This window comes from Phoca vitulina, unplaced genomic scaffold, assembly GCF_004348235.1.
Source record: "Phoca vitulina isolate PV1807 unplaced genomic scaffold, GSC_HSeal_1.0 scaffold10, whole genome shotgun sequence".
Lineage (NCBI taxonomy): Eukaryota > Metazoa > Chordata > Mammalia > Carnivora > Phocidae > Phoca > Phoca vitulina.
The window spans coordinates 7812278-7825527 of record NW_022589713.1 but is presented as its reverse complement, the minus strand read 5'-3'; positions in this window follow the sequence as shown (position 1 = coordinate 7825527).

Genomic DNA, 13250 nt, shown 5'->3' with positions numbered 1-13250 from the left:
AAAACTTTTTCATTATTATTATATTTGTTATGGTGATCTGTGATCAGTGATTACAACTTGCTGAAAGATCAGATAATGGTTAGCATTTTTTTAGCAATAAACTATTTTTTAATTAAGTTATGTACATTGTCTTTTTTTAAACATAACGCTATTGCATATTTAATAGACTACAGTATAGTGTAAACATTTATATGCACTGGGAGACCAAAAAATTCATTCTTCTCGCTTTAATGTGATACTCACTTCATTGTGGTGGTCTGGAACGGAACCTGCAATATCTCCGAGGTATGCTTGTAATGCTGCAGTGAACGTTAGGCTGTGGTCTTGAATTATTATTTCCCGTTAAAAGAATTGAAGGTTCCTCAGAGACATAGTTGATTCTAGGTTGAAGGCAGGAAAAGAATGAGATGAGCCTGGAACATTAAAGACTACTATTTAGGTCATATGAAAAGGACCCAGGAATCAAGCTGAATAAGCATTCACTAGGCCAAGATGAAATGGTATGAACATCAATGAGGATAATAACTGCAATAGATTGAAATACATAAAAAATGCTTAAATCCATGATACATAATGGTATTTTAAAAAATGTTACTTCATTGGTTACTTTGGAGGATGCCAAGAAATCATCTCACTGTTTTGTAAACTCATGAAGGAAAATAAGCATTTATCTTACCTTTCCCTTGTAAAATGTACCTTCAAATGGTTGAAAAGGGGAAGTTTTTTACTATAGAAGTTTTCCAGCCAATAAAGACTGAGTGATGAATTTGGAATATCATTCTGTAATCCCTAATAAGTGGATGTGGGCTATCAGCAGCTGATAACATAACCAATAGAGATTGATTGATTGATTGATTTTGTCCTTCCTATTATGGAAGGACACAATACCCCCACCACTTATGAAGCCGCCTCATTTAAAAAAGAAAAAGTCAAATCTGACTTTGATCAAGCCTCTTGTCTTGACCACAGATTTAAAAGAAATACAAGGTGCAGAAGATTATATTAAGTGATCGTCCGGAGATGCAATGAAAGTGCTATAGGAAATCTGGGTTCTTGAATAAAGAATTTCAGAGAAAGAAAAGAGATGGAGAGAGAATCTATAGATTAAAAGAGATGTAACCATTTCATCAGTAATGATGTAGGATCTCACATGGATTCCCATTCAAACAGAATACATCAACCAGAGAAATAGGAGATGACTGGGTATTTGATTATATTAAGGAGTTATTGATTTTAATAGGTGTGATAACAGTATTGTCATATAAAAGTTACAATCTTTAGATACTCTATACTGAAGTACACAGAGAGATGAAATAATATAAATGAAATGATATAAATACCTGGGATTTGATTTTAAAAATCCACACGTGGAGGGTGCCTGGGTGGCTCAGTCGGTTGAACGTCTGACTCTTGATTTCAGCTCAGGTCATGATCTCAGGGTCCTGGGATTGAGTCCTGCATGGGGCTTGGCATTCAGCAGGGAGAGTCTGCTCGAAGATTCTCTCTCTCCCTCTGCCCTTCCCCCCACTCTCTCTAAAAAATAAATAAATCTTTAAAAAAAATCCACATGTGGATATAGGAGAGGGTATAGATGAAGCAAGATTGGCCAAGGGTGGATAATTGTTGGAGTTGGTGAAGGTACATCAAATTCATGACATTGTTCTCCCTTCCTTCTTTTGAAAATTTACATAATAAAAGGTTTTAAAAAAACATTATAAATCTTGACAATAATAATCATAGAATGAAAATCATAGAGAGAAAGCATGTGTTACTCACTGTAACGGTGGTGGGTGGGAGTCAATAAATACAGTCTAAAACTGAGAAAGGGAAAAAAGTAACTAGGGGAGTTCATTGGGAAGGCATAAGGGGCTATCTCCCAGATAGCTCAGAACAGGAAAAGGAGTGTCGCTGGGCCTTGTGGGGTGAGGAGTGAGGACTGGGACCTGGAAGGGTGAGCCATGTGGCTGCTCCCTCCACCTCTTGGGGCCCCTTGCTCCCATGTCTCTGCTTCTCTTGCTGGGCTCATCTTGGCACAGCCCCAACTTCCCAGGACTGTGTGGGTGCTGTGCCCACCATGGACGGTCTTCCACTCTCTCTCTCTCTCGAGAGAATCGGGTTGGTTGCTGCTCAGCCAACGAATGGGCTGGCCTTGGGTTAGGTCATATCAACTGAGGCCAGCTTTGTGAGCTTGTGGGTGTGTGAGTTATTGGGCGTTCCCATAGAGTTTTCCAGAAACTAGGCAAATTCTCTAGAGGGAGTAGGTTTAATTGTGGGCAGGTTAGCCACGACATTTGGCTGGTACAGGGATGGATTAGATAAAGGAGAGACTAGTTAGGAGATCAGACAGGACACTGTTGAACTCAACAAATATTCACTGGACACCTGTGTGCATGACCTTGGGTTAGGTGCTGGGGATGTAGGGATAAAGGAAATATGAGAGATGGAAAACCCTGTAAAGGGGATGGTGAGGTGGACAAGGCTGGACTTAGGCACTGACTGCAACTGGGGAGCCATGTGGCTGCTCCTTTCTCTTTGTACATCCTCCCAGCTTCCTCAGCCCTGCAAAATCCTACCCAGCTCTCAAGGCCCATTGCACACACTGCCTCTTCCAAGAAGCATTTCTGATCTCCCTTTGAACTCCATAGCAATTTGCATGTCCTCTGACTGTCATTTGCTTGTAATGACACAGTTTATGTAGTTGCACCTTTTGTGATTGTAATTTGCCTTTTTATCTTCTGCTTTCAGCCTTGAGCTAAACTGTTAGAGTCCCTAACCTCGCCACATGTGCAGGCAGGCAGGTCCGTGGGAAGGGCCACAGTCCTGGCCTTGAATCCCATTTTCACCACTTGCAAGCTGTGTGATTTTAAGCAAGTTCCTTAGCCTCTCTGAGCTTGCCTTTCTTCATTTGTTAATGAAAATGATAATATTCACCTCAGCATGTCTATGAGAATTAAATTATATCAAGGATGTAAGGAGCACAGAAGGAAGCACAGAACAATTGATGGGGGTGTATTGAACGAGGAGGACCAAGTTAGGCCTTGAAAGGTGAGGAGCATTAGCATAGCTGGACAGATAAGGGAGTCCATACCCAGAGGTATGCCCTCCGGCCCCTCAGGGGTGGGAGGGGGAGGGGGGAAGGGTGGGTTGTCTAGGGAGAAGGGTGGCAAGTGTGCCACACTCTGGATGGGACATCTCTTCTTGTCAGCAGAAGCCTCTGTAACTCTAGGACTCAGGTAGCCCCACGCGCTCGTCTGGTGTAATGGAAACTCTGCCTTTGAGCTGCATTGTGCGTCTTATTTGATACCACTGTCCCAGGGTCTGGAGGCAGTAACTGGAGCAGTACTTAGGGCTTGTCTCTCAGGGAACTGGAGATGGACAGTCTTCTCAGCAATGTTCAATAGCCGACCCCTCTGTTCTACTTGAATGTGATATTTTCCTGGGGGGTTTGTGACACCAAATCCTCGAGGCTTCCCCCCACCTTGGCAGCCACTCTTAGAAGTCCCATTTCTGGGCTCTGGTTCTTCATGTGGCAGTTGTGCGATGCAGGCCTGAGTCTCACTCTCCGCTATCCAGATCATCTCGCCCAGTCTTCTCATCCCCTCACACCCCTCACAACTTAAACACCGTCCATGTGATGGTGGCCCCCGAAATGATACCTCCAGCCTGGTCTCCCCTCAGAACTCCAGACCCGAGCAACCGTCTGCGTCTGCCTTCACCCATGAGACTCGCTGGATTCTCTCTTAAACCAGCTCTTTCCCTCGTCTCAGTCATCTCAGCAACTGGAACTCACCTTGTTTCTCAGGGGAGTAACCTAGGAGTGATCACCTTTGGTTCTTCCCTTTTTCTTATTCCTATTAACTACTATTCCACCCCATTTCCCCATCTCCCCCATCCAGTCCTTTAGCACTTTTGCCAACTCTTAACTTTAAAACTCAGCCCAAATCTGGGGCGCCTGTGTGGCTCAGTCAGGGCCGTCTGACTCTTGGTTTTGGCTCCAGTCATGATCTCAGGGCTGTGGGATTGAGCCCCACATCGGGCTCTGTGCTCAGTGGGGAGTCTGCTTAGAATTGTCTCTCTCCTTCTGCCCCTCCCCACCCCAGTACATGCTCTCTCTCTCTCAAATAAATAAATAAATAAATAAATAAATAAATAAATAAAATTTTTAAAAAATACTAAAACTCAGCCCAAACCTGTCCACTTCTATTTAGCATTCCTCTGCCCATCCTTGTCCAAGCCATAATTATGTCTCACGTGGACTAATGCAATAACATCCCAGATGTGTGCATTCTTGCCCATTGCAACCATTTGTCTTTGCTGAGCACCTAGAGCCAGTTTTAAAAATCTAAATCAGATCATTTATGCTCCTTCTTAAAATTTTCCAATGGCTTCCCTTTGCACCTGGAAAGAAATCTAAATCCCTAGCTTTGGCCTCACAGGGCAAGGATCTAGCTCCTTACTGACCTGCCTTCAAACCGTCTCCCCTGTGACTACCGTCCTCTGGCCACACTGGCTGGTTCTACCGCAGGCCTTCTGTGCTTGCTGTTCTCTTCTTGCCTCTGTGCTTCCCTCCAGGTGCTTTTTTCTTGGCCTTCTGTGGCCACTCAGTCTAGCGTAGGCACCTGGTCATCTCTAGCACATCACCCCATTTATGTTGTCTGCAGAACACTTCTTACTCTCTGTTTTCTTTTTTATTTTGTTATCTATTGTTCGCCCCCCCCACTTGAATGTTCATTCCTCGAGAACAGGCATGGGCCTGTTTTTGTACACTGCTTTATCCCCAAGACCTAGTATAGGGCCTAGCACACATACTAGGTGCTGTAGGGTCTGGAATTTGGTTTTACCCAATTTACAAGCTAGTACGTTAGCCTTTTACTAGTCCCTGGATGCTGGAGGAGACATGAGACTCCAGGGTCAGAAACACAGGACTTTATTACTCCCAGGACAGCAAGCAGCATAGCATCCGCATGCTTGCCTCAGTTCCTTTGCCCCCAGTTCTCACGGGAGACATGATGTGGGTCAGATGGAGACTGTCTGTGCAGTGAGTTTGTGTTGCAGGTGTGGAACGCTGAACTTGGGGAATTCATGTCTTTTATAGTAAGCAGTAAGCAAGCCTGCTCTTCATCCCTGGGGAAGGCATTACTTCATCCCTCAAGGTTGCTTGCTGACAGCACAACCCTGAGAAACGGCCCAGGTAAAGAGTAGTCAGGCCTTGTATCCCTGGTATACTGAACAAGGTATGCAGGAGCATGAGAGTCCCATAGAGGAGTGTCTCCTCAAGAGGTATGTCACAAATATTTGTTGAATGAATGAATGAATGAATGAATGAATGAAAGAAAGAAACCCAGTCTTTGCCTAGGTACCAGGTATTGATGCCTGCAGGTGGACTCACCTGAGGTCAACACCTGCCTGGATCCCTGCCTATCATTTACTCTTCGATTCCCTTCTACCATTGCGCTTCTCAGCCCTCATGACACCTCAGTCCTACCTCTACTACCTGAGGCTGAATGATTGTTGAAATTGGTAGTTACTTCTGTTAATGCCTGAGCCAGATACCATCTGTGCTTGCTGGATAGGGCTTTCCCCCAGTGTTTGTGGCCGGGGTCTGTCTCTTCAGAACCTGCCCTGGCCTGCTACCACATTGTACTGCTGTTAAATGGCCTAAGATTGGCCCTGTCTAGCCACATGACCTGAGGAATGTTAGCAGTGGTGCTAATAATGGTGTTTTCTGGCACATATTGGATGTGTAAGACCAGAGATGTCTGTTGCAATCCTTCTGCCCCTCAGCCTAGAAGGTACTCCAAGGAATGGCATTCAGTTGACCTTTCCCATAAACCAGAGTCCAGACTTACGGATTTGGAAAGTTCAAACTGACGCTATCCTGGGTTGACAGAATTTAGTGATGCCGACTGACGAACAGAGCTCTCAGAGAATGAAGAAATATTTGAAAACCAATTAATTTAATTGGCAGAAAGGTTTAATTGTCAAGTAGTTGTCAAGTAGTAATTGTCAAGTAAATTGTCAAGTAATTTATAATAATCTACCCAGAACATTCTCACCCTGTAAGCAAATTACATGGGAAGTTAAATTGTATTTAGAAAGCTGTCTGGCAGGCACAGAATTAGACCAAAACTACCGCACTACTAGGTGATAGGGAGGTTTAATGACATCCTGCTTTGAAAGCCTGATGCGTCTGTCTTTATGTTAGAAACATACCTATCAGCTTGAGCCTTATTGTTTACCCTAAAGAGTTCTTGGTTCTGAGCCAATCTTTGCCTCTTGGGCTTTTCTTTTTCAATGTTTCTAGGTTGACAAGTCTCCCTTGTTGATCAATACATTCTTTTTTTTCCCCTCTGGATCTTACTTCCAATTATTTTCTATTCATTTACTGCACAACTCATTTGCGAATACATCTATTGTAAAAGATTCAAGCAACATATACATATACAGAGAAAAAAATACATGGAAGTTCCATCCCTCCCTGTCACATCCTTTTGCCATCCCCCTCTCCTGTCCCGCATTCAACGGGACATCAGGGAAATAAATGTACTGGTGTATGCAAAGAATTGGACAGGAAGACCTCAATATGGATCAGTGATTAGGGGAGGAGTTTGTTAGTGATTTTTATTTTTTCTTTACATTTTTTGGTATCAAAAAGTATTTTTTTAAGATAATAACTCATAAAAAGATTACTTATTTATTTGACAGAGAGAGAGAGAGAGCCCACAAGCAGGGGGAGCAATAGAGGGAGAGGGAGAAGCAGGTTCCCCGCAGAGCAGGGAGCCTGATGTGGGACTTGATCCCCGGACCCTGGGACCATGACCTGAGCCGAAGGCAGATGCTTAACCGACTGAGCCACCCAGGTGCCCAATAAAAAAATATTTCTTTAAAGAAGAAGGAAAAAAGAGCATGGCCTTCGGAGTCCTGCAGGTACGAGTATGAATGCTGGCCATAGTCCTTTCTACGTGGCTGTGTACCTGCTGATCTGCCTCCTTGAGCCTCAGTTACCTAATCTGTTACAAATGAGTGTAACACCCCCTCCCGCCCTTATAGGTTGTTATGAATAAAGTATGTGAAAGCACCTGGCACATGATTGTCACTCACCAAATAAATTTTCTTCCAATGAGAAGAAAAGGCATGTTGCCCTGGGGCCCCTCTTCAGATCATTTCTAATTATATATGCGAAACGTTCCAAAGCCACAAAATCATGAAGATAGTGCGTATGCATATGTGTAGGTGTGTGCAAGAAGAAAACGAAGGAAGTATAAGAAGAAAACTGTTAGAAAGATGCACAGTTATGTGAATGTACTTAATACCACTGAACTGTACCCTTAAAAATGGTTAACATGGTAATTTTATGGTAAGTATATTTTACCACAAAAAAAGTTAAAAAAAAAAAAAAAACCACTGCTAACACAGGAATGAGAACACCTTTCCTTTCCCACACTCTTTGAACCCTGGACTTTCTCAGGTAGAGATGCAAAGCCACATTTTGTGTTTTCTTAGTTTCCGTCACGGTGAAGGCATTTCTCCAGAGGGGCTATTTCCACCCGTGTTAATTTCCTGTTCTAGTAAATACAGATCAAAATGCGGTATGGAAAGTGGTTTTTGTTTGTATGTTTGAAAAATGCTAACTAAACGATGAGACATCTTTGACCGCTAGCACCAGCTGGCTGGAACAGACGGGACGAGGGGTGCAGGCTGCGGGTGTGGGAGCACATGGAAGAGGAGGCCCCTTTTTACTTCCTTCCCTGTGGACTGCCTTTCAACTGCTTCTTCCCGCGTCTTTTTATCGGAGTCTTTTTTTTTTTTTTTTTAAGATTTTTTATTTATTTATGAGAGAGAGAGAGAGAACACGAGGCGGGGGAGGAGCAGCGGGAGATGGAGAAGCAGACTCACCCCCTGATCAGGGAGCCTGATGTGGGACTCTCTCCCAGGACCCCAGGATCATGACCTGAGCCAAAGGCAGACGCTTAACCGACTGAGCCCCCCAGGCGCCCCATTTTCAGCAGAGTCTTAACAAAAGTCATATTAACACATTGGCTGTACACTTGGAGAGGACTCCGGGGGCAGGAATTTCAAGGCTTCAGCACTTAGCTCCTCTGCCAGCCACCTGCTGCCCAAGTGATCTGACGGGCAGTCAGAGTAGTCCCCATTGGTCAGCGTCCTGCTGTGCACACACGTCCTTGCCTCTGTGCCTTGCATGGATGTTTCTCACGGTGACCCTCTAAGGTGGGTGTTAGCTCCATTTTATAAATGTGGAATCTGAGGCCCAGGGAGGCTATTGATTTGCCAAAAGCCTCCCACTGCAAATTAGTGGCAGAATCAGGATCCAAACGTTGATCTGTGTGGTCTCTAAAGTTCACACTCTTTTCCTTATACTTGGTAGGTCACTTCGCTTATTTTAACTGCAGTGTACAACAAGGGAAAAATAAAAATAAGGTGGGTGTTTGGACCAGATCAGTGGTTCTCAACTCTAACTGCATGTTGGACTCTCCTGGGAAGCTCTAAAAAAGCCCACAGAAGCTCATCCCTACTGCCAGGGATTCTAACTCTGGTCCTCATATACTTTTGTCCTCTGAAGGGTAAGTGGGTTGAGAATCCCCGGTCTTCACCAGTGTGTCTCAAACTCGGAATTGTGTTAAAATGCAGATTCCGATTCAGTAGGTCAGGGGTGTGGCCGGAGATGCTCACATTTCTAACAAGCTCCCAGGTGATGCTGATGCTGCTGGTCCATGGACCACACTTTGAGTACCGAGGGTCTGAATGATCTTAGCTTACGGTCCCCGTCTAACGTGCTGTGACAGTAGAAAAGCGGTTCTAAAGCACACGTGTTCTGTATCCACCAGCCATTTGCATCCCTATATTCTGTTCATCCCTGTCTGTTACAAAGAAGCAGTATTTCTTTTGGTGGTCAAAGTGTGTGAAACCTAAACAGCAATAACGATGCATCGTGTCACATGGTGAAGGGTCACGGACTCCAGCACCTGGTCATATCCCAGTTCTTTTGCTTATCAGCTGTGAGCTTAGGCAAGTCGCTTCGTTTCCCTGAACTTTAATTTCCTCAACTTCAAATTGAGGCTAATAAACCCTTATCCCCATTGGGATATGGGGAGGATTTAATGGGTTGATATAGACAAAGCACTTGGCACACACAGGAGCCCAATAAATGGCAATTGCTGTTATCTTGCTGAACTTTGCAAGCTGATCCAATCTTATAACACAGGTCCCCATAGGGTCAAAGGAACCCTCCTCTGTGTCCCCTGCAAGGATCATCAAGAGTCTGCCTTTGATATGAATATCAGGTGATACTCTGACATAAGAAATTTTAGGGCACGGACCCTTCAGGCCAGCATTTCTGCCATTGCCTAGAGAATGACTGAGACAGAGAGACTATTTCCTTCCTTCTCTGGATTGTTTGATTATCTCTCCATATTCGTTCCCTGCCTACCTGAGGCAAATTCCCCAGTTATTTTTGATATAAAAACAGACAGTGTTAACTCTTGAGGTGTTTCCTGTAGTGCTGTTAGCAGACTAACGTTGGTAGTGATTGCTTTCATCAGATATTCGTGGTGTGCCCAGGTACCCAGGGATACGGGGATGGGCAAAAAATTCAGTCTATATCACCCTGGAGTTTGTTGAGGGGAGGCAGACACTAAGCAAATAAAATATACAGTGTAACTGTGGAAAGTGCTATGAAGGAGAAGAACAGGGCACCCTGAAAGAAACTATTAAAGAGCTTGTGACACCACCAACTTTCATCTAAAAAGAGCCTCTGATTGGATCAGGGCAAGAGGGGGGACAAGCTGTGGGGAGCTCTTATAGCTGTCCAGGCCTGGGTGGTGGCAGGGGAGTTGGGGAGAAGTTGGAAGAATACCCTTCATTTGCATTAATTATTATAAAATGTTGGCTTGTAGTTTTAATAGTTTTATAATGTTTCCCTTTTGCTCAATATAGAAGATACCATGTTGTCATCATGACAAATTCTAACTCATGTGTGGCTTTCCCTCTGTAGTTCTCCTTCCTCCCTTCCCCTTCCCCTCCCCTCTCCCATCCTCTCCCCTCCCCCTTCCCCTCCCTTTCCTTCTGTTTCCTTCCCTCTCTCTTTCTCTTCTTTCTTTCTTTTCTTTCTTTCTCTTTTCTTTCGCTCTCTCTCTCTCTTTCTTCTGTAAAATAGTGGTGGTGATAGCAGGTGCTGGTCTCAATAGGCTCTAACACTTTTCCTTGCCCTATCATCTGGGGACTCCAATACAAATTAAAAGAATTCACAAATACAAAATTCTGAGCTTCAAATTAGTAGCTGAAGCAGGTTTAACAATACAGAGAGTTAGATTTCCTATTCTTTAAGTACTCTTGACTTGCTTTCTTTTGGGCCAGTGAAATTATAATCATACTTCAAGCACAGGCTGCATGAGTCAGGAAAAGTCAAGGCCACAGGCGTCTCAAGACAGAACTACAAAGCAAAAATGGTTTCTGTGCCCAGCCACTGTGCCTACTCTAGACCGTGGGAATCTGAGAGGCAGCTGGAGGGTGAGTCACCAGCTAACGCCGACTGACACATGCTGGGTCACAATTATCCCAGAATCACCTCATATAAAACCTGGTTGGCATGATTTGCTCACCTCAACTTTAAATAGCTCAATTGTCTCGCAGAAATTAGTACTATAGTGGAAGCATTTGGAAAACAAACTTTCAAATGTTGCAAGTTAGGAAACGTGGCACCAGAGAGGTCAAGTGACCAACCTAAGGTCACGCTGCTGATACTTGGCAAGACCCCAAAACCTGAAGTTAGGTACAGGCAAAATTTCCTTGGATGGTATTGTAGGGAGGTTGCATGATTCTGCTGCTAAGAGACACTCAGCTATTTGTCTGAATCTGCTGGTAGTTCCAGATCCTACTCGATGGTTGAACCCTCAGTGACCTCACCTGTGAAATTCGCCATCATGTGCGCTGGATAGTTGACTGTGGGCACATCACCCTCTTAGTCCCCTAAATGTTAAGGAATCAGGTAAACCAAGACATACTCTTGCTCACAGAAAGGCTGAGAATGCCTGATCTCAAGGTTAGTTGGTTTAAAAAATTTTTGCAAGTATAGAATATAGAATAACGCAAATATGAATATAACATACACTCAGGTTCCTGCCACCCCCAGAATTAACAACTATGAACATTTTCGTCCAAAGAATTTTGAGCATCTTTTTTCTTTAGAATGGCTCAGGCATTGGAAGACACAGGTTGAATCTACTATCTTGCTTGCTCAGCCTGATTTCTATCAAATTAGAATATAGAACTAGGACAGAAAAGGGAAAGAAATAGTTTTTTAAAAACAATATAGTACATAAGTGGACCATGTGATGAGTTTTGACAAATGCCTATCACTGTGTTTTAAATTGCATGTGCAACTGGAACTATATAAAAAGATGTTTTAATTTACATAATCTTTTTTGCTGTTTTCACTTCCTCTTAAAACAGGGAATAACCTGGGGATTTTTGTTTGTTTTGGGGCAGAAAATGCTTAGTTTTAAAAAAGCCAGACAGTAAAAGTTAAGCTTACAGATTTCCAGAGATTAAAGGGAGCTAAATAACTCTGGAAAGTAAAAGTTCAGAGTTTTGTTGCCTAAAACTTTACTTTCATTTGTTGAGTTCTGGAATCATGTTTGAACTGGGAGTGTGAATTCTAGAATCAGTGCTGCCATGAATGCACCATATGGCTGCTGGCCCATCACTTTACCTCCTGGGGCTGAAAAGCTAACACTTTATGCTTTAGGAATAACCTGATTCCACGATCTCCATCTTCATGGGCTTTTGATTATAGTTTTCTTACCTTCAGTACCTTGTCGACCAGTCAGTCCTGATTTTCCCTATCACACAGAACAAGAAGGCTTAGATAGGGATGACAAGCTAGGCTGGTTTATGCCCAAAACACAGTGCCTGGGTGCTGTACACACACTGGACAGCCGCATCTGGACCAGCTCTGGCTCTGAGGATCTAAGTCCACCTGCTCCTGGATCCTAGTTTCACCTCCGCAGATCCCCCCTTTGTACTGGCTTGAGTGTGATTTTTCTTGGTAACAAGAGCTATAGTTCTCATTCATTTACCAAACTTGTTATAAGCACCTTCTTTTGCTCAGGGCACAATTTTTCACCTTTATTTGAAGAACAGCCTGGAAGATAAGTTACTTGAGCAATTCCTTAACCGTGTCTGGTATTTTCGCTGCAAACAGCTTTGCCACAGACAGCTTTGCCACAAGCAGTTTTGCTGTGTAACTAATTGTCCGTAAGGCAATTTTGCCATAAAAGATCAAATAACTGGTTTCATTTCTCCATTGATGAATCAACTGCTTTTGGCAGAGTTAATGTATTGAAACTAGTTGTCTATTTCGTTTCTCCAGTGACAAAGTTCTCATTTCTGTATGCTATAAATCTGAGCTAGCCCTCATAATGGTCTGTACAGGGACAAGTAGATGTGGTGGTCTTGAAATAGTGGATTGTAACAAGTAAATAGATCGACTTAACAGAAAGTACAGTGATTAAGCTTATGGGAAGTGTGAAATGAGCGTAAAGCCAGATTACAATCTATACCAGAAAATGACAGCCCATCATGTACGATGATAACAAAGCTCAGTTACAGCGCATTATACCCTTGGCATTTCTTGCACATTGCCCATACAACTTTGGAAGGTCTAGCAATGAACATGTGACAGGATGCCAAGAACAAACAACAGCATAGACGCTTTCACAACATGATACAAAGCTTACAAATATGTACCATAGTATTGGGAAGCTGCTACCTTTCTTAATGAAGGAAGAAATTTTAGCAAAAAGGTAAAAAGTGTGATGCTGAACAAGGAGACTAATCAACAAGCAAAAAAAAGTGTAATACTATGAATGAAAGACTTGAAGACCAGTGATTAGGTATAATCCACCAAGTAAAATCAGTTATTTGTGCAGTATCACGTTTTACACATGTTTTAAATGTATTCAAATATTTTGTATTCTGGGGCACCTGGGTGGCTCAAGTCAGTTAAGCGTCTGACTCTTGATTTTGGCTCAGGTCATGATCTCAGGGTCGTGAGATAGAGCTCCGTGTTGGGCTCCATGCTGGGCATGGAGCCTGCTGAAGATTCTCTCTCCCTTTCCCTCTCCTTCTGCCTCTCCCTCCCCCCACCCCGCTCCCACACTCTCTCTCTAAAAAAATACTTTGTATTCCACAATAAAGTCTTTTTGTTTTGTTATTTTTCATGCTTCATTATG